This window comes from Procambarus clarkii, chromosome 85, assembly GCF_040958095.1.
Source record: "Procambarus clarkii isolate CNS0578487 chromosome 85, FALCON_Pclarkii_2.0, whole genome shotgun sequence".
Taxonomy (NCBI): domain Eukaryota; kingdom Metazoa; phylum Arthropoda; class Malacostraca; order Decapoda; family Cambaridae; genus Procambarus; species Procambarus clarkii.
The window spans coordinates 5480749-5506606 of record NC_091234.1 but is presented as its reverse complement, the minus strand read 5'-3'; positions in this window follow the sequence as shown (position 1 = coordinate 5506606).

Sequence of the window (25858 nt, the reverse complement as noted above, 5' to 3'; positions counted from 1 at the left end):
CAACCTGCACAACAACCTGCACTACAACCAGCACCACAACCTGCACCACAACCTGCACCACAACCTGCACCACAACCAGCCCCTCAACCTGCACCACAACCAGCACCACAACCTGCACAACAACCTACATCACAACCTGCACCACAACCTGCACCACAACCTGCACAACAACCTGCACCACAACCTGCAACACAACCTGCACCACAACCAGCACCACAACCTGCACCACAACCTGCACCAACATCAGAACCACAACCAGCACAACAACCTGCACCACAACCTTCACCACAACCTGCACCACAACCAGCACCACAACCAACATCACAACCTGCACTACAACCTGCACAACAACCTGTACCACAACCTGCACCACAACCTGCACCACAACTTCGACCACAACCTGCACCACAACCTCGACCACAACCTGCACCACAACCTCGGCAACAACCTGCACCACATCCTCGACCACAACCTGTACCACAACCTCGACCACAACCTGCGCCACAACCAGCGCCACAACCAGCCCCACAACCTGCACCACAACCTGCACAACAACCTTCATCACAACCTGCACCACAACCTGTATCACAACCAGCACAACAACCTTCATCACAACCTGCACCACAACCTGTATCACAACCAGCACCACAACCTGCACCACAACCTGAGCCTAAACCTTCACCACAACCTGCACCACAACCAGCACCACAACCAGCACCACAACCTTCACCACAACCAGCACCACAACCTGCACCACAGCCTGCACCACAACCTGCACCACAACCTGCACCACGACTTGAGCCAAAACCTGCATCACAACCTGAGCCACAACCTGCACCACAACCTGCACCACAACCAGCACCACAACCTCGACCACAACCTGCACCACAACTTGCACCACAACCTGCACCACAACCTTCACTACAACCTGCACCACAACCTGCACAACAACCTGCACTACAACCTAGACCACAACCTGCACAATAACCTGCACCACATCCTGCACAACAACCTGAGCCACAACCTGCACCACAACCTGCACCACAACCTGCACCACCACCTTCACCACAACCTGCACGACAACGTGCATCACAACCAGCACCACAACCTGCACCACAACCTGAGCCACAACCTGCACAATAACCTGCACCACAACCTGCACCACAACCTGCACCACAACCTCGACCACAACCTGCACCACAACCTGCACCACAACCTGCACCACAACCTTCACCACAACCTGCACCACAACCTGCACTACAACCTAGACCACAACCTGCACAATAACCTGCACTACAACCTGCACCACAACCAGCACCACAACCTGCACCACAACCTGAGCCACAACCTGCACCACAACCTGCACAACAACCTGAGCCACAACCTGCACAACAACCTGCACCACAACCTGCACCACAACCAGCACCACTGTAACACGGGTTAGGGTCCCTCTCTCTACTTCTCTTCCTTCTCCCTCTACCCGTATTCTTACTTTTTATTCTCTACCAAGGGACTCCAAAACTTTTACCAAAGCCAACTCCACGCCACGTGGTCCTAAGACGATTGACCGACTTAGGATTCTACACCCAGTATGACGTGACCTAGGCTCTGAACAAAACCCTAGAGTCGCCTCTACGCTGCCACCACCAGACCAGTAAAAAGAAGAGCAATGATCGAGGTCTGGATCGATCACGCTAATTAATCAACCTAGGGGCTTGATCCCCACTATATACGATGACCTTGAGTGTGGAATAAATTACACGGTAATGATAATTCCGATTCGATGTTAGAATCGGCGCCCAATACAACTCTGCCTCGTGTGGACCACGTGACCAGGACAAGTATACACATAACCAAATGGAAACAATAAAAATGCAAATTATTAACTTAATTTATTAAAAGAAACTAAAACAAAAATCTAAATGTGTTCACTCCCTATCACTTTAACACTCCCTACTTGACCTGAGTGGCAAATGAGACTATTTCTATACATAACCATAGCAACTATACCTTGGGCGACCAGCTCTGGGTGTTGGGCTGGTCTTGGGGAGAGGTAAGATGTTTGACCTCTCCCAGCTGCTCCCGTATTCACACTGATCTCTCCTCGTCTGATCTCGCCCAGACTAGAACATTGTATTGTTCCGCATCGCTTACCCAGTTACTTTAGCAAGGTTAAGTTATAACAATTAACCTCTGTTTGTACTGAATTGATCCAGACTGGTTGAATTATTTTACTGAATTAAATTACAAACATCTAACGGCAGAGCTGTTTCCGATCCCCAAAATGGTTAATTGAACTTTGAGAAATACTAGACATGTCAACCCTGCTGACCTATGACCGCCGGTCACTCCGCCTTAAAAGTTAGATCTGATTCGTGACGTCACTGATGGTGACTTAAACTCAATAATTAGAATACTCTTGATATTGTATCCAGTACTATTATACAATACAATTTTAATGCAAAATGAATAAAGGCTAATTTTCTCTAAATTACTGAATACTATGGGATGGTTCATTATACGCAGCTATGAACAAAGATGCCCGCCATTTGTGACTCAGACCTGCTAATTCCCAGGGGACTGGGCGTTGTTGAGAGGTCAGGTCCCTACTCGAACTTCTGGAACCTTCTGGAATAATTCTTACAACAGCCTAGTTTGTTACAACCCCCCCCGCACAAGCACTTAGTAAACCTTGTTAATTTGTTAAAATTCACGAGGTTTAGTATCCAAACCCACAATTCAACTCATGCCACAAACAAAAGCTAACCTAACTAATAAAATGCGACAAATAATAGTCCAACATCATAATAAACATGTTCATATTTCATAAATTTCTCAGCTGTCAACTGACAGCAATCCTCTAACATCAGGAAACATACATCCTATCCTTACTGACATAGCTAAATAACATGTCCCTACTCTACCATCAAAAACTAGCTATTAAACTCTTGGCTCTTCACTAGCCAAGTCCATGTGTCCTCTAGAGCCGGCCACTCCGTGCTCAAACAAACATTAAAGTTATATCATCAGACTGAACTTTCAGTCATCCGGGAGCGTACTACGGAACTATCAGGTACACATCCGTGTACTAACCACTCCCCATCAATGTCAACCTTGACATGTTAAGGAACACACCTAACGTTTATTACATCTATCTAAAAATATAAAAAAAATTCCTATACTATATCACAGGTTTCAGCTGACTGTACAGCCAAGTGTTCTCACTCACTAGAAGTGTCAATGTTTATATTGGTCCGCCTCTCCTGTGTTCAAACATTCTGAAAAAAAAATAGCACAACATAATTTTCCATAACCGTTTGTTCTGGGCTGAGACAATTACACAGGGGCTTCGATTTTGATTACTGACCAATTTATAGAGCAAAATTCATATATTATACCAGAATTATTTTAAATCTGTTTTTCAACATTTAAAAAAATATTGTGATTCTAACTCTGTTTTTCAACATTTAAACAAAAGTGTCCAGATGTTCTTTACACAGATGTTCAGAGCCAACTTTGTTGTTTGTATCAATTGTTCATATTGAGTAATCGAAAAAAAATCGATGCTGCTGGATGCTGAATGTAGTCGCTGACGATGACGGTGTCGATCTTGCTTCTTCTCATGTGTAGACATCAATACCTGGTCCTCTTGTACTCCCATCTGGTACTCCTGAATGACGACAGAGTGTAGTAGAGCTGAGTGCCAAGTGACAGCTGTAGAATACTGTTACTTCGGCCATTAATCTTGCTCTCGACAGTCCACACGCCTTCATATCAATCACAGTTCACACGGCAGTCTTGATGTTAAACTTGACGTCGCAGATGACCACAGCAGAGCAGGACTGGATGTACCAACGGTGTCTCTTAGCAGGAGTGGTGTCAGAAGGTCGTAGAGGCGGGTTGCTTGTTTGCAGAACAGGTGAATCTCGTCTTCCATCATTGCTCACGTCATCTCAGGCGTTTCTTGATGTCACCAGGTTACTAGGCCGTAAACACCAACTGTGTATACCCTCGTACCGCCGACTTTAGGCCAAAGGAGACAATTTTGCGACCTTCTATTGGCGAGTCCCGGTACTCTGTAGGGAAACCGTGCCTTCCACCTGTGACCGCCTTACTTCCGCTTTCTTGTTACTTCAGATGACGTAATCATTAATCTTCCGGCGAAATTCTTGAGTACTGCTACGTGCTTTCCATTTCTTGACCTCTCCTCCAACACTGCTGGCATGGCTGCAGTCTTGATGACGCAGCAGGTGGGTAGTGGTGATCTCGAGACAGCTACCCCGGCGTTGTATGGCACCTCCGGTGACTGCTATAATGTGGACAGCTCGCTGGCCCTGACAACCTCGTTAGTGACGTGAGGCGTCGGCCGGGTGACTCTTGGACAGTCACTCATCCCCAAAGTAACTGATGTATGGGTTACTGGGTCTGGTGGGGTGAGGGCTTTGTGTAACGTGCCTCCCCCCTCGGTCTTTACAGACAAGGGTTCACGTGTGGCTGGAACAACTGGGTCGGTGTACCAATCAGACCTGGGAACAGACAGACACAACACAGCGGAAGCATAGATATACTCTGGGTTTGGTGGAGGTGGAACCCCAGAGCACGGTAAAAGTTGCTACCTGAGTCAAGTATAGACATAGTACATCTCATTGCCTTTACAGGAAAATCTAATGAATACTAAATTATACTAACCAAGGAAGTTACTTTACTGTACTGCGCGAGATCTCGTCACCATAGGGTGGCGAGACTGCACCTGACTACTGATGAGCGATGACAGAGGGTCATCCTCATCTTCTGACTCGTCGGTGAAGCCATGAGTCAGCACTGCTGAGTCAGGAACTAGACCCGCTGAAGGCAGTTCTAATTCCTCTCTAGCATGATAATGTTTCAATTTATTCACGTGAATTGTCCTTTCCACCTGGTCCTCGAACACTCCTTTTATAACAAGATTAACCGGCCCCGCCCTTTTAATTACTCTATAGGGTCCTCGCCACCTCGGAGCTAGCTTCCTGCTCTGATTGGCGGGCGCAGCCTCATTCACTCTCAATACGAGGCTTCCTTCCGTCAACTCAAGAGGGCGCACTTTCTTGTCATAAAAATGAGCATACCGAGTCCGTGCCTTCTTGGACGCTTCAGCTGCAATATTCCATGCATTTCTCATTTTCCCAAGGACCTCTGAAGGATAGTCCTCCCCATATGCAACATTATGTCTGTTAAGCAGACCTGAGGGGAAATTGCATGAATTACCAGTAAACAAATGAAGTGGTTGGGTGTTAATTGATTGGTGGATGGCAGTATTCAAGGCGAACTGAACATAGGGTAGGTGTTCATCCCAGGTGTTTGCATCATGTTCAGCAAGGATTGCAAGCATATCCTTGACTGAACGATTAGTCCGTTCCGTCATTCCGTTTGCTTGTGGGTGGTAGGCCGTTGTAAAAGCCGAAGTTGTCTCTAAAATCTTACAAACTTCTCTAAATATATTCCCATTGAATTCTTGACCCCGGTCAGAGACTAAAACTTTAGGAGGTCCGAATACAGTAACGAACCTACGCAAGAATGCATCTGCAACCGTACGAGAATCCTTCTGAGGTAATGCAACTAGTGTGGTGTATCTAGACAGATGGTCAACTAGCACCAACACGTATCTGTTACCCGCATGACTATGGTGTAAATCAATCAGATCGGCCCCCACACGATCTAACGGTTCACGAATTTCAGGAAATTCCTGAAGTGGGGCTTGTACCTTAAGGGTGCCTTTCCTCCTCTGGCAACGAGGGCACGACTTCACAAAATTGATTACCTCAGAAAGTAATCCTGGAAAATAAAATAGAGACTTTGCTTTTAAGTGGGTTTTAAAGATCCCTGGATGCCCTGCTATTTTTGAAGCATGCGCAAGCTTTAACGCTGATGACAGCAACGCGTCCGGAATAACTAGCTGAAATACTGCCCTATCATTCTGGCAGTTGACATAATACAGGACGCCCTGTTTCATTTCAAAATCATGAATAGGTAAATTCTTTTTCTTTTTCGGGTATTTTCCTCCCTCTAAATACTCAATAATCTCTTTCCATCTCGGCTCGTTCATCTGGTATTCTCTCATTTGATCCGATGGAATGGTTTCAATATTTTCATTAATCTGTACTGCCGCTATATTTCTACTTAGCGTATCTGGCACAACATGTGCTGGACCAGGCTTGTACAAGATCTGGAATGAGTGGGCCGAAAGTTCGTGAGACCAGCGTGACATTCGTGGGCATTTCGTTCGCTTTTTAAATGTGTGTTAACGCTCGATGGTCTGTGTAGATTACAAAATGCCGCTGAAATAGGTAAGGCTCGAAATACCTAACTGATTCTACTACTGCCAGTACCTCCCGATCCGTAGCTGAATAACGAACTTCAGGTCCTTTGACCTTCCTACTGAAATAGGCTACTGGATGGGGTAAATTATCTGCGTCTCGCTGAATTAAGCACCCGCCAATAGCAATACCGCTGGCGTCAGTGTGCACTTCCCACTCTTTCTCAAAATCAGGAATAGCCAATACCGGTGTCGTGATTAGTTGGTCTTTCAGTTTGCGATAGGCCTCGTCATGTTCTGATTTCCACACAAACTTCGCATTTTTCTTTGTCAGGTCAGTCAGGGGTGCTGAAATGCCAGCGAAGCCTTCAATATGACGACGAAAATATCCGGCCGCCCCCAAAAACCTACGCACGTCCTTTGCTGTCCTTGGAGTAGGCATGTCAGCAATGGCGCGGCACGAATCTGGGTCAGGTCGGATACCGTCTGGGCACACCTGGAACCCCAGAAATTTGAATTTCTGAGCCGCCAAGGTGCACTTCTGAACATTCAAAACATTCAAACATTCAAACATTCAAACATTCGAACATTCAAATTTTTTTTCCCTCGGAGTCAGAAAAATTGGCAGAGTCCAGCAATTGAGTAAAAACCCAGTTTTTGATAAAAATTCAATTTTTGGTAAGCATATATAGGTCCTGGGTGTCTATATTAATCGCTAGAGCGGTTTATTAACGTAAAACTAGTTATTTTCCTTCAGAACAAAAATTTTGATTTTTCAGCGTTGCACCACAACCTGCAACACAACCTACACCACAACCTGCACCACAACCTGAGCCACAACCTGCACCACAACCTGCACAACAACCTGAGCCACAACCTGCACAACAACCTGCACCACAACCTGCACCACAACCAGCACCACAATCAGCACCACAACCTGCACCACAACCTGAGCCAAAACCTGCGTCACAACCTGAGCCACAACCTGCAAAACAACCTGCACAACAACCTGCACAACAACCTGCACCACAACCAGCACCACAACCTGCACAACAACCTAAACACGAACCTGCATTACACCTGGCACCACAACCTGCACCACAACTTGCACCACAACTTGCACCACAACCTTCACTACAACCTGCACCACAACCTGCACAACAACCTGCACTACAACCTAGACCACAACCTGCACAATAACCTGCACCACAACCTGCACCACAACCAGCACCACATCCTGCACCACAACCTGAGCCACAACCTGCACCACAACCTGCACCACAACCTGCACCACAGCCTGCACCACAACCTGCACCACAACCTGAACCACAGTCTGAGCCATAACCTGCACAATAACCTGCACAACAACCTGCACCACAACCTCGACCACAACCTGCAACACAACCTGCACCACAACCTGCACCACAACCTTTACCACAACCTGCACCACAACCTGCACTACAACCTAGACCACAACCTGCACAATAACCTGCACCACAACCTGCACCACAACCAGCACCACAACCTGAGCCACAACCTGCACAACAACCTGCACCACAACGTGCACCACATTCTGCATCACCATCAGCACCACAACCTGCACCACAACCTCAGCCACATCCTGCACAACAACCTGCACAACAACCTGCACCACAACCTGCACCCCAACCTCGACCACAACCTGCACAACAACCTGCACCACAACCTGCACCACAACCTTCACCACAACGTGCACCACAACCTGTACCACAACGTGCACCACAACCTGCACACAACATGCACCACAACCAGCACCACAACCACTACCACAACCACCACCACAACATGCACAACAACCTGCACCACAACCTGCACCACAACCAGCACCACAACTAGCACAACAACCAGCACCACAACCAGCACCACAACCTGCTCAACAACCTGCACCACAACGTGCATCACAACCAGAAACACAATCAGCACCACAACCTGCACCACAACCTGCACCACAACTAGCACCACAACCTGCACCACAACCACCACCACAACCAGCACCACAACCTGCACAACAACCTGCACTACAACCAGCACCACAACCTGCACCACAACCTGCACCACAACCTGCACCACAACCAGCCCCTCAACCTGCTCCACAACCAGCACCACAACCTGCACAACAACCTACATCACAACCTGCACCACAACCTGCACCACAACCAGAACCACAACCTGCATCACAACCTTGACCACAACCTGCACAACAACCTGCACCACAACCTGCAACACAACTGCACCACAACCAGCACCACAACCTGCACCACAACCTGCACCACAACCAGAACCACAACCAGCACCACAACCTGCACCACAACCTGCACCACAACCTGCACCACAAACCAGTACACAACCAACACCACAACCTGCACTACAACCTGCACAAAAACCTGTACCACAACCTGCACCACAACCTGCACCACAACTTCGACCACAACCTGCACCACAACCTCGACAACAACCTGCACCACAACCTCGGCAACAACCTGCACCACATCCTCGACCACAACCTGCACCACAACCTCGACCACAACCTGCGCCACAACCTGCACCACAACCTCGAATACAACCTGCACCACAACCTGCGCCACAACCAGCGCCACAACCAGCCCCACAACCTGCACCACAACCTGCACAACAACCTTCATCACAACCTGCACCAAACCTGTATCACAACCAGCACCACAAACCTGCACCACAACCTGAGCCTAAACCTTCACCACAACCTGCACCACAACCAGCACCACAACCAGCACCCCAACCTTCACCACAACCAGCACCACAACCTGCACCACAGCCTGCACCACAACCTGCACCACAACCTGCACCACAACCTGGGCCAAAACCTGCATCACAACCTGAGCCACAACCTGCAAAACAACCTGCACAACAACCTGCACCACAACCTGCACCACAACCAGCACCACAACCTCGACCACAACCTGCACCACAACTTGCACCACAACCTGAACCACAACCTTCACTACAACCTGCACCACAACCTGCACAACAACCTGCACTACAACCTAGACCACAACCTGCACAATAACCTGCACCACATCCTGCACCACAACCTGAGCCACAACCTGCACCACAACCTGCACCACAACCTGCATCACAACCTTCACCACAACCTGCACCACAACGTGCATCACAACCAGCACCACAACCTGCACCACAACCTGAGCCAAAACCTGCCACCACAACCTGCACAACAACCTGCACCACAGCCTGCACCACAACCTGCACCACAACCTGAACCACAGTCTGAGCCACAACCTGCACAATAACCTGCACCACAACCTGCATCACAACCTGCACCACAACCTCGACCACAACCTGCACCACAACCTGCACCACAACCTGCACCACAACCTTCACCACAACCTGCACCACAAACCTGCACTACAACCTAGACCACAACCTGCACAATAACCTGCACCACAACCTGCACCACAACCAGCACCACAACTTGCACCACAACCTGAGCCACAACCTGCACCACAACCTGCACAACAACCTGAGCCACAACCTGCACAACAACCTGCACCACAACCTGCACCACAACCAGCACCACAATCAGCACCACAACCTGCAACACAACCTGCACTATAACCTGCACCACAACCTGAGCCACAACCTGCACCACAACCTGCACAACAACCTGAGCCACAACCTGCACAACAACCTGCACAACAACCTGCACCACAACCAGCACCACAATCAGCACCACAACCTGCACCACAACCTGAGCCAAAACCTGCACCACAACCTTCACTACAACCTGCACCAAAACCTGCACAACAACCTGCACTACAACCTAGACCACAACCTGCACAATAACCTGCACCACAACCTGCACCACAACCAGCACCACATCCTGCACCACAACCTGAGCCACAACCTGCACCACAACCTGCAACACAACCTGCACCACAACCTTCACCACAACCTGCACCAAAACGTGCATCACAACCAGCACCACAACCTGCACCACAACCTGAGCCAAAACCTGCACCACACAACCTGCACCACAACCTGCACCACAGCCTGCACCACAACCTGCACCACAAACTGAACCACAGTCTGAGCCACAACCTGCACAATAACCTGCACCACAACCTGCACCACAACCTGCACCACAACCTCGACCACAACCTGCACCACAACCTGCACCACAACCAGCACCACAACCTGCACCACAACCTGCACCACAACCTGCACTACAACCTAGACCACAACCTGCACAATAACCTGCACCACAACCTGCACCACAACCAGCACCACAACCTGCACCACAACCTGAGCCACAACCTGCACCACAACCTGCACAACAACCTGAGCCACAACCTGCACAACAACCTGCACCACAACCTGCACCACAACCAGCACCACAACCTGAGCCACAACCTGCACAACAACCTGCACCACAACCTGCACCACAACCAGCACCACAATCAGCACCACAACCTGCACCACAACCTGCACCACAACCTGCACCACAACCTGAACCACAGTCTGAGCCACAACCTGCACAATAACCTGCACCACAACCTGCACCACAACCTGCACAACAACCTGCACCACAACCAGCACCACAACCTGCACCACAACCTGCACCACAACCTGTACCACAACCAGCCCCTCAACTTGCAGCACAACCAATACCACAACCTGTACAACAACCTTTACTACAACCTGCACCACAACCTGCACCAGAACCAGAACAACAACCTGCACCACAACCTGCACCACAACCTTCACCACAACGTGCACCACAACATGTACCACAACGTGCACCACAACCAGCACCACAACTAGCACAACAACCAGCACCACAACCAGCACCACAACCTGCTCAACAACCTGCACCACAACGTGCATCACAACCAGAAACACAATCAGCACCACAACCTGCACCACAACCTGCACCACAACTAGCTCCACAACCTGCACCACAACCAGCACCACAACCAGCACCACAACCTGCACAACAACCTGCACTACAACCAGCACCACAACCTGCACCACAACCTGCACCACAACCTGCACCACCCCCTCAACCTGCTCCACAACCAGCACCACAACCTGCACAACAACCTACATCACAACCTGCACCACAACCTGCACCACAACCAGAACCACAACCTGCATCACAACCTTGACCACAACCTGCACAACAACCTGCACCACAACCTGCAACACAACCTGCACCACAACCAGCACCACAACCTGCACCACAACCTGCACCACAACCAGAACCACAACCAGCACCACAACCTGCACCACAACCTGCACCACAACCTGCACCACAACCAGTACCACAACCAACACCACAACCTGCACTACAACCTGCACAAAAACCTGTACCACAACCTGCACCACAACCTGCACCACAACTTCGACCACAACCTGCACCACAACCTCGACAACAACCTGCACCACAACCTCGGCAACAACCTGCACCACATCCTCGACCACAACCTGCACCACAACCTCGACCACAACCTGCGCCACAACCTGCACCACAACCTCGAATACAACCTGCACCACAACTTGCGCCACAACCAGCGCCACAACCAGCCCCACAACCTGCACCACAACCTGCAAAACAACCTTCATCACAACCTGCACCACAACCTGTATCACAACCAGCACCACAACCTGCACCACAACCTGAGCCTAAACCTTCACCACAACCTGCACCACAACCAGCACCACAACCAGCACCCCAACCTTCACCACAACCAGCACCACAACCTGCACCACAGCCTGCACCACAACCTGCACCACAACCTGCACCACAACCTGGGCCAAAACCTGCATCACAACCTGAGCCACAACCTGCAAAACAACCTGCACAACAACCTGCACCACAACCTGCACCACAACCAGCACCACAACCTCGACCACAACCTGCACCACAACTTGCACCACAACCTGAACCACAACCTTCACTACAACCTGCCCACAACCTGCACAACAACCTGCACTACAACCTAGACCACAACCTGCACAATAACCTGCACCACATCCTGCACCACAACCTGAGCCACAACCTGCACCACAACCTGCACCACAACCTGCATCACAACCTTCACCACAACCTGCACCACAACGTGCATCACAACCAGCACCACAACCTGCACCACAACCTGAGCCAAAACCTGCACCACAACCTGCACAAACACCTGCACCACAGCCTGCACCACAACCTGCACCACAACCTGAACCACAGTCTGAGCCACAACCTGCACAATAACCTGCACCACAACCTGCATCACAACCTGCACCACAACCTCGACCACAACCTGCACCACAACCTGCACCACAACATGCACCACAACCTTCACCACAACCTGCACCACAACCTGCACTACAACCTAGACCACAACCTGCACAATAACCTGCACCACAACCTGCACCACAACCAGCACCACAACTTGCACCACAACCTGAGCCACAACCTGCACCACAACCTGCACAACAACCTGAGCAACAACCTGCACAACAACCTGCACCACAACCTGCACCACAACCAGCACCACAATCAGCACCACAACCTGCAACACAACCTGCACTATAACCTGCACCACAACCTGAGCCACAACCTGCACCACAACCTGCACAACAACCTGAGCCACAACCTGCACAACAACCTGCACAACAACCTGCACCACAACCAGCACCACAATCAGCACCACAACCTGCACCACAACCTGAGCCAAAACCTGCACCACAACCTTCACTACAACCTGCACCAAAACCTGCACAACAACCTGCACTACAACCTAGACCACAACCTGCACAATAACCTGCACCACAACCTGCACCACAACCAGCACCACATCCTGCACCACAACCTGAGCCACAACCTGCACCACAACCTGCAACACAACCTGCACCACAACCTTCACCACAACCTGCACCAAAACGTGCATCACAACCAGCACCACAACCTGCACCACAACCTGAGCCAAAACCTGCACCACAACCTGCACCACAACCTGCACCACAGCCTGCACCACAACCTGCACCACAACCTGAACCACAGTCTGAGCCACAACCTGCACAATAACCTGCACCACAACCTGCACCACAACCTGCACCTCAACCTCGACCACAACCTGCACCACAACCTGCACCACAACCAGCACCACAACCTGCACCACAACCTGCACCACAACCTGCACTACAACCTAGACCACAACCTGCACAATAACCTGCACCACAACCTGCACCACAACCAGCACCACAACCAGCACCACAACCTGAGCCACAACCTGCACCACAACCTGCACAACAACCTGAGCCACAACCTGCACAACAACCTGCACCACAACCTGCACCACAACCAGCACCACAACCTGAGCCACAACCTGCACAACAACCTGCACCACAACCTGCACCACAACCAGCACCACAATCAGCACCACAACCTGCACCACAACCTGCACCACAACCTGCACCACAACCTGAACCACAGTCTGAGCCACAACCTGCACAATAACCTGCACCACAACCTGCACCACAACCTGCACAACAACCTGCACCACAACCAGCACCACAACCTGCACCACAACCTGCACCACAACCTGTACCACAACCAGCCCCTCAACTTGCAGCACAACCAATACCACAACCTGTACAACAACCTTTACTACAACCTGCACCACAACCTGCACCAGAACCAGAACAACAACCTGCATCACAACCTGCACCACAACCTGCACAACAACCTGCACCACAACCTGCACCACAACCTGCACCACAACCAGCACCACAACCTGCACCACAACCTGCACCACAACCAGAACGACAACCAGCACCACAACCTGCACCACAACCTGCACCACAATCTGCACCACAACCAGCACCACAACCAACACCACAACCTGCACTACAACCTGCACAACAACCTGTACCACAACCTGCACCACAACCAGCACCACAACCAGCACCACAACCTTCACTACAACCTGCACCACAACTTCGACCACAACCTGCACCACAACCTCGACCACAACCTGCACCACAACCTCGGCAACAACCTGCACCACATCCTCGACCACAACCTGCACCACAACCTCGACCACAACCTGCGCCACAACCTGCACCACAACCTCGAATACAACCTGCACCACAACCTGCGCCACAACCAGCGCCACAACCAGCCCCACAACCTGCACCACAACCTGCACAACAACCTTCATCACAACCTGCACCACAACCTGTATCACAACCAGCACCACAACCTGCACAACAACCTTCATCACAACCTGCACCACAACCTGTATCACAACCAGCACCACAACCTGCACCACAACCTGAGCCTAAACCTTCACCACAACCTGCACCACAACCAGCACCACAACCAGCACCACAACCTTCACCACAGCCAGCACCACAACCTGCACCACAGCCTGCACCACAACCTGCACCACAACCTGCACCACAACCTGAGCCAAAACAACAACCTGAGCCACAACCTGCACACACCTGCCACAACCTGCACAAACAACCTGCACCACAACCTGCACAACACCTGCACCACAACTGCACCACAACCAGCACCACAACCTCGACCACAACCTGCACCACATCTTGCACCACAACCTGCACCACAACCTTCACTACAACCTGCACCGCAACCTGCACAACAACCTGCACTACAACCTAGACCACAACCTGCACAATAACCTGCACCACAACCTGCACCACAACCAGCACCACATCCTGCACCACAACCTGAGCCACAACCTGCACCACAACCTGCACCACAACCTGCACCACAACCTTCACCACAACCTGCACCACAACGTGCATCACAACCAGCACCACAACCTGCACCACAACCTGAGCCAAAACCTCCACCACAACCTGCACCACAACCTGCACCACAGCCTGCACCACAACCGGCACCACAACCTGAACCACAGTCTGAGCCACAACCTGCACAATAACCTGCATCACAACCTGCACCACAACCTGCACCACAACCTCGACCACAACCTGCACCACAACCTGCACCACAACCTGCACCACAACCTTCACCACAACCTGCACTACAACCTAGACCACAACCTGCACAATAACCTGCACCACAACCTGCACCACAACCAGCACCACAACCTGCACCACAACCTGAGCCACAACCTGCACCACTACCTGCACAACAACCTGAGCCACAACCTGCACAACAACCTGCACCACAACCTGCACAACAACCAGCACCACAATCAGCACCACAACCTGCACCACAACCTGCACCACAACCAGCACCACAACCAGCACCACAACCAGCACCACAACCTGCACAACAACCTGCACCACAACCTGCACTACAACCAGCACTACTACCTGCATCACAACCTGCACCACAACCTGCACAACAACCTGCACCACAACTTGCACCACAACCTGCACAACAACCAGCACCACAACCTGCACCACAACCTGCACCACAACCAGAACCACAACCAGCACACACCTGCACCACAACCTTCACCTCAACCTGCACCACAACCAGCACCACAAATAACACCACAACCTGCACTACAACCTGCACAACAACCTGCACCACAACCTGCACCATAACCTGCATCACAACCTGCACCACAACCAGCAACACAACCTGCACCACAACCTGAACCACAGTCTGAGACACAACCTGCACAATAACCTGCATCACAACCTGCACCACAACCTGCACCACAACTTCGACCACAACCTGCACCACAACCTCGACCACAACCTTCACCACAACCTCGGCCACAACCTGCACCACAACCTTCACTACAACCTGCACCACAACCTGCACAACAACCTGCACTACAACCTAGACCACAACCTGCACAATAACCTGCACCACAACCTGCACCACAACCAACACCACATCCTGCACCACAACCTGAGCCACAACCTGCACCACAACCTGCACCACAACCTGCACCACAACCTTCACCACAACCTGCACCACAACATGCATCACAACCAGCACCACAACCTGCACCACAACCTGAGCCAAAACCTGCACCACAACCTGCACCACAACCTGCACCACAGCCTGCACCACAACCTGCACCACAACCTGAACCACAGTCTGAGCCACAACCTGCACAATAACCTGCACCACAACCTCGACCACAACCTGCAACACAACCTGCACCACAACCTGCACCACAACCTTTACCACAACCTGCACTTCAACCTAGACCACAACCTGCACAATAACCTGCACCACAACCTGCACCACAACCAGCACCACAACCTGCACCACAACCAGCACAACAACCTGAGCCACAACCTGCACAACAACCTGCACCACAACCTGCACCACAACCAGCACCACAACCTGAGCCACAACCTGCACAACAACCTGCACCACAACGTGCACCACATTCTGCATCACCATCAGCACCACAACCTGCATTACAACCTCAGCCACAACCTGCACAACAACGTGCACAACAACCTGCACCACAACCTGCACCACAACCTCGACCACAACCTGCACAACAACCTGCACCACAACCTGCACCACAACCTTCACCACAACGTGCACCACAACCTGTACCACAACGTGCACCACAACCTGCACACAACCTGCACCACAACCACCACCACAACCACCACCACAACTTGCACTACAACCTGCACCACAACCAGCACCACAACCACTACCACAACCACCACCACAACTTGCACAACAACCTGCACCACAACCTGCACCACAACCAGCACCACAACTAGCACAACAACCAGCACCACAACCAGCACCACAACCTGCTCAACAACCTGCACCACAACGTGCATCACAACCAGAAACACAATCAGCACCACAACCTGCACCACAACCTGCACCACAAGTAGCACCACAACCTGCACCACAACCAGCACCACAACCAGCACCACAACCTGCACAACAACCTGCACTACAACCAGCACCACAACCTGCACCACAACCTGCACCACAACCTGCACCACAACCAGCCCCTCAACCTGCACCACAACCAGCACCACAACCTGCACAACAACCTACATCACAACCTGCACCACAACCTGCACCACAACCAGAACCACAACCTGCATCACAACCTGCACCACAACCTGCACAACAACCTGCACCACAACCTGCAACACAACCTGCACCACAACCAGCACCACAACCTGCACCACAACCTGCACCACAACCAGAACCACAACCAGCACCACAACCTGCACCACAACCTGCACCACAACCTGCACCACAACCAGCACCACAACCAACACCACAACCTGCACTACAACCTGCACAACAACCTGTACCACAACCTGCACCACAACCTGCACCACAACTTCGACCACAACCTGCACCACAACCTCGACCACAACCTGCACCACAACCTCGGCAACAACCTGCACCACATCCTAGACCACAACCTGCACCACAACCTCGACCACAACCTGCGCCACAACCTGCACCACAACCTCGAATACAACCTGCACCACAACCTGCGCCACAACCAGCGCCACAACCAGCCCCACAACCTGCACCACAACCTGCACAACAACCTTCATCACAACCTGCACCACAACCTGTATCACAACCAGCACAACAACCTTCATCACAACCTGCACCACAACCTGTATCACAACCAGCACCACAACCTGCACCACAACCTGAGCCTAAACCTTCACCACAACCTGCACCACAACCAGCACCACAACCAGCACCCCAACCTTCACCACAACCAGCACCACAACCTGCACCACAGCCTGCACCACAACCTGCACCACAACCTGGGCCAAAACCTGCATCACAACCTGAGCCACAACCTGCAAAACAACCTGCACAACAACCTGCACCACAACCTGCACCACAACCAGCACCACAACCTCGACCACAACCTGCACCACAACTTGCACCACAACCTGAACCACAACCTTCACTACAACCTGCACCACAACCTGCACAACAACCTGCACTACAACCTAGACCACAACCTGCACAATAACCTGCACCACATCCTGCACCACAACCTGAGCCACAACCTGCACCACAACCTGCACCACAACCTGCACCACAACCTTCACCACAACCTGCACCACAACGTGCATCACAACCAGCACCACAACCTGTACCACAACCTGAGCCAAAACCTGCACCACAACCTGCACAACAACCTGCACCACAGCCTGCACTACAACCTGCACCACAACCTGAACCACAGTCTGAGCCACAACCTGCACAATAACCTGCACCACAACCTGAGCCAAAACCTGCATCACAACCTGAGCCACAACCTGCAAAACAACCTGCACAACAACCTGCACCACAACCTGCACCACAACCAGCACCACAACCTCGACCACAACCTGCACCACAACTTGCACCACAACCTGCACCACAACCTTCACTACAACCTGCACCGCAACCTGCACAACAACCTGCACTACAACCTAGACCACAACCTGCACAATAACCTGCACCACAACCTGCACCACAACCAGCACCACATCCTGCACCACAACCTGAGCCACAACCTGCACCACAACCTGCACCACAACCTGCACCACAACCTTCACCACAACCTGCACCACAACGTGCATCACAACCAGCACCACAACCTGCACCACAACCTGAGCCAAAACCTCCACAACAACCTGCACCACAACCTGCACCACAGCCTGCACCACAACCTGCACCACAACCTGAACCACAGTCTGAGCCACAACCTGCACAATAACCTGCATCACAACCTGCACCACAACCGGCACCACAACCTCGACCACAACCTGCACCACAACCTGCACCACAACCTGCACCACAACCTTCACCACAACCTGCACTACAACCTAGACCACAACCTGCACAATAACCTGCACCACAACCTGCACCACAACCAGCACCACAACCTGCACCACAACCTGAGCCACAACCTGCACCACTACCTGCACAACAACCTGAGCCACAACCTGCACAACAACCTGCACCACAATCTGCACAACAACCAGCACCACAATCAGCACCACAACCTGCACCACAACCTGCACCACAACCAGCACCACAACCAGCACCACAACCAGCACCACAACCTGCACAACAACCTGCACCACAACCTGCACTACAACCAGCACTACAACCTGCATCACAACCTGCACCACAACCTGCACAACAACCTGCACCTCAACTTGCACCACAACCTGCACAACAACCAGCACCACAACCTGCACCACAACCTGCACCACAACCAGAACCACAACCAGCACCACAACCTGCACCACAACCTTCACCTCAACCTGCACCACAACCAGCACCACAAATAACACCACAACCTGCACTACAACCTGCACAACAACCTGCACCACAACCTGCACCATAACCTGCATCACAACCTGCACCACAACCAGCAACACAACCTGCACCACAACCTGAACCACAGTCTGAGCCACAACCTGCACAATAACCTGCATAACAACCTGCACCACAACCTGCATCACAACTTCGACCACAACCTGCACCACAACCTCGACCACAACCTTCACCACAACCTCGGCCACAACCTGCACCACAACCTTCACTACAACCTGCACCACAACCTGCACAACAACCTGCACTACAACCTAGACCACAACCTGCACAATAACCTGCACCACAACCTGCACCACAACCAACACCACATCCTGCACCACAACCTGAGCCACAACCTGCACCACAACCTGCACCACAACCTGCACCACAACCTTCACCACAACCTGCACCACAACATGCATCACAACCAGCACCACAACCTGCACCACAACCTGAGCCAAAACCTGCACCACAACCTGCACCACAACCTGCACCACAGCCTGCACCACAACCTGCACCACAACCTGAACCACAGTCTGAGCCACAACCTGCACAATAACCTGCACCACAACCTCGACCACAACCTGCAACACAACCTGCACCACAACCTGCACCACAACCTTTACCACAACCTGCACTTCAACCTAGACCACAACCTGCACAATAACCTGCACCACAACCCACCACAACCAGCACCACAACCTGCACCACAACCAGCACAACAACCTGAGCCACAACCTGCACAACAACCTGCACCACAACCTGCACCACAACCAGCACCACAACCTGAGCCACAACCTGCACAACAACCTGCACCACAACGTGCACCACATTCTGCATCACCATCAGCACCACAACCTGCACCACAACCTCAGCCACAACCTGCACAACAACGTGCACAACAACCTGCACCACAACCTGCACCACAACCTCGACCACAACCTGCACAACAACCTGCACCACAACCTGCACCACAACCTTCACCACAACGTGCACCACAACCTGTACCACAACGTGCACCACAACCTGCACACAACCTGCACCACAACCACCACCACAACCACCACCACAACTTGCACTACAACCTGCACCACAACCAGCACCACAACCACTACCACAACCACCACCACAACTTGCACAACAACCTGCACCACAACCTGCACCACAACCAGCACCACAACTAGCACAACAACCAGAACCACAACCAGCACCACAACCTGCTCAACAACCTGCACCACAACGTGCATCACAACCAGAAACACAACCAGCACCACAACCTGCACCACAACCTGCACCACAAGTAGCACCACAACCTGCACCACAACCAGCACCACAACCAGCACCACAACCTGCACAACAACCTGCACTACAACCAGCACCACAACCTGCACCACAACCTGCACCACAACCTGCACCACAACCAGCCCCTCAACCTGCACCACAACCAGCACCACAACCTGCACAACAACCTACATCACAACCTGCACCACAACCTGCACCACAACCAGAACCACAACCTGCATCACAACCTGCACCACAACCTGCACAACAACCTGCACCACAACCTGCAACACAACCTGCACCACAACCAGCACCACAACCTGCACCACAACCTGCACCACAACCAGAACCACAACCAGCACCACAACCTGCACCACAACCTGCACCACAACCTGCACCACAACCAGCACCACAACCAACACCACAACCTGCACTACAACCTGCACAACAACCTGTACCACAACCTGCACCACAACCTGCACCACAACTTCGACCACAACCTGCACCACAACCTCGACCACAACCTGCACCACAACCTCGGCAACAACCTGCACCACATCCTAGACCACAACCTGCACCACAACCTCGACCACAACCTGCGCCACAACCTGCACCACAACCTCGAATACAACTGCACCACAACCTGCGCCACAACCAGCGCCACAACCAGCCCCACAACCTGCACCACAACCTGCACAACAACCTTCATCACAACCTGCACCACAACCTGTATCACAACCAGCACAACAACCTTCATCAAAACCTGCACCACAACCTGTATCACAACCAGCACCACAACCTGCACCACAACCTGAGCCTAAACCTTCACCACAACCTGCACCACAACCAGCACCACAACCAGCACCCCAACCTTCACCACAACCAGCACCACAACCTGCACCACAGCCTGCACCACAACCTGCACCACAACCTGGGCCAAAACTTGCATCACAACCTGAGCCACAACCTGCAAAACAACCTGCACAACAACCTGCACCACAACCTGCACCACAACCAGCACCACAACCTCGACCACAACCTGCACCACAACTTGCACCACAACCTGAACCACAACCTTCACTACAACCTGCACCACAACCTGCACAACAACCTGCACTACAACCTAGACCACAACCTGCACAATAACCTGCACCACATCCTGCACCACAACCTGAGCCACAACCTGCACCACAACCTGCACCACAACCTGCACCACAACCTTCACCACAACCTGCACCACAACGTGCATCACAACCAGCACCACAACCTGTACCACAACCTGAGCCAAAACCTGCACCACAACCTGCACAACAACCTGCACCACAGCCTGCACTACAACCTGCACCACAACCTGAACCACAGTCTGAGCCACAACCTGCACAATAACCTGCACCACAACCTGCACCACAACCTGCACCACAACCTCGACCACAACCTGCACCACAACCTGCACCACAACCTGCACCACAACCTTCACCACAACCTGCACCACAACCTGCACTACAACCTAGACCACAACCTGCACAATAACCTGCACCACAACCTGCACCACAACCAGCACCACAACCTGCACCACAACCTGAGCCACAACCTGCACCACAACCTGCACAAAAACCTGAGCCACAACCTGCACAACAACCTGCACCACAACCTGCACCACATCCAGCACCACAATCAGCACCACAACCTGCAACACAACCTGCAAACAACCTGCACTACAACCTGAGCCACAACCTGCACTACAACCTGCACAACAACCTGAGCCACAACCTTCACAACAACCTGCACCACAACCTGCACCACAACCAGCACCACAATCAGCACCACAACCTGCACCACAACCTGAGCCAAAACCTGCGTCACAACCTGAGCCACAAACTGCAAAACAACCTGCACAACAACCTGCACCACAACCTGCACCACAACCAGCACAACAACCTCGACCACAACCTGCACCACAACTTGCACCACAACCTGCACCACAACCTTCACTACAACCTGCAACACAACCTGCACAACAACCTGCACTACAACCTAGACCACAACCTGCACAATAACCTGCACCACAACCTGCACCACAACCAGCACCACATCCTGCACCACAACCTGAGCCACAACCTGCACCACAACCTGCACCACAACCTTCACCACAACCTGCACCACAACGTGCATCACAACCAGCAACACAACCTGCACCACAACCTGAGCCAAAACTTGCACCACAACCTGCACCACAACCTGCACCACAGCCTGCACCACAACCTGAACCACAACCTTCACTACAACCTGCACCACAACCTGCACAACAACCTGCACTACAACCTAGACCACAACCTGCACAATAAACTGCACCACATCCTGCACCACAAACTGAGCCACAACCTGCACCACAACCTGCACTACAACCTGCACCACAACCTTCACCACAACCTGCACCACAACGTGCATCACAACCAGCACCACAACCTGTACCACAACCTGAGCCAAAACCTGCACCACAACCTGCACAACAACCTGCACCACAGCCTGCACCACAACCTGCACCACAACCTGAACCACAGTCTGAGCCACAACCTGCACAATAACCTGCACCACAACCTGCACCACAACCTGCACCACAACCTCGACCACAACCTGCACCACAACCTGCACCACAACCTGCACCACAACCTTCACCACAACCTGCACCACAACCTGCACTACAACCTAGACCACAACCTGCACAATAACCTGCACCACAACCTGCACCACAACCAGCACCACAACCTGCACCACAACCTGAGCCACAACCTGCACCACAACCTGCACAACAACCTGAGCCACAACCTGCACAACAACCTGCACCACAACCTGCACCACATCCAGCACCACAATCAGCACCACAACCTGCAACACAACCTGCACAACAACCTGCACCACAACCTGAGCCACAACCTGCACCACAACCTGCACAACAACCTGAGCCACAACCTGCACAACAACCTGCACCACAACCTGCACCACAACCAGCACCACAATCAGCACCACAATGTGCACCACAACCTGAGCCAAAACCTGCGTCACAACCTGAGCCACAACCTGCAAAACAACCTGCACAACAACCTGCACCACAACCTGCACCACAACCAGCACAACAACCTCGACCACAACCTGCACCACAACTTGCACCACAACCTGCACCACAACCTTCACTACAACCTGCACCACAACCTGCACAACAACCTGCACTACAACCTAGACCACAACCTGCACAATAACCAACACCACAACCTGCACCACAACCAGCACCACATCCTGCACCACAACCTGAACCACAACCTGCACCACAACCTGCACCACAACCTGCACCACAACCTTCACCACAACCTGCACCACAACGTGCATCACAACCAGCACCACAACCTGCACCACAACCTGAGCCAAAACCTGCACCACAACCTGCACCACAACCTGCACCACAGCCTGCACCACAACCTGCACCACAACCTGAACCACAGTCTGAGCCACAACCTGCACAATAACCTGCACCACAACCTGCACCACAACCTGCACCACAACCTCGACCACAACCTGCACCACAACCTGCACCACAACCTGCACCACAACCTTTACCACAACCTGCACCACAACCTGCACTACAACCTAGACCACAACCTGCACAATAACCTGCACCACAACCTGCACCACAACCAGCACCACAACCTGCACCACAACCTGAGCCACAACCTGCACCACAACCTGCACAACAACCTGAGCCACAACCTGCACTACAGCCTGCACCACAACCTGCACCACAACCAGCACAACAACCTGAGCCACAACCTGCACAACAACCTGCACCACAACCTGCACCACAACCAGCACCACAATCAGCACCACAACCTGCACTACAACCTGTACCACAACCTGCACCACAACCTGAACCACAGTCTGAGCCACAACCTGCACAATAACCTGCACCACAACCTGCACCACAACCTGCACAACAACCTGCACCACAACCAGCACCACAACCTGCACCACAACCTGCACCACAACCTGCACCACAACCAGCCCCTCAACTTGCAGCACAACCAGTACCACATTCTGTACAACAACCTTTACTACAACCTGCACCACAACCTGCACCAGAACCAGAACAACAACCTGCATCACAACCTGCACCACAACCTGCACAACAACCTGCACCACAACCTGCACCACAACCTGCACCACAACCAGCACCACAACCTGCACCACAACCTGCACCACAACCAGAACGACAACCAGCACCACAACCTGCACCACAACCTGCACCACAACCTGCACCACAACCAGCACCACAACCAACACCACAACCTGCACTACAACCTGCACAACAACCTGTTCCACAACCTGCACCACAACCAGCACCACAACCAGCACCACAACCTGCACTACAACCTGCACCACAACTTCGACCACAACCTGCACCACAACCTCGACCACAACCTGCACCACAACCTCGGCAACAACCTGCACCACATCCTCGACCACAACCTGCACCACAACCTCGACCACAACCTGCGCCACAACCTGCACCACAACCTCGAATACAACCTGCACCACAACCTGCGCCACAACCAGCGCCACAACCAGCCCCACAACCTGCACCACAACCTGCACTACAACCAGCCACAACCTGCATCACAACCTGCACCACAACCTGCACAACAACCTGCACCTCAACTTGCACCACAACCTGCACAACAACCAGCACCACAACCTGCACCACAACCTGCACCACAACCAGAACCACAACCAGCACCACAACCTGCACCACAACCTTCACCTCAACCTGCACCACAACCAGCACCACAAATAACACCACAACCTGCACACAACCTGCACAACAACCTGCACCACAACCTGCACCATAACCTGCATCACAACCTGCACCA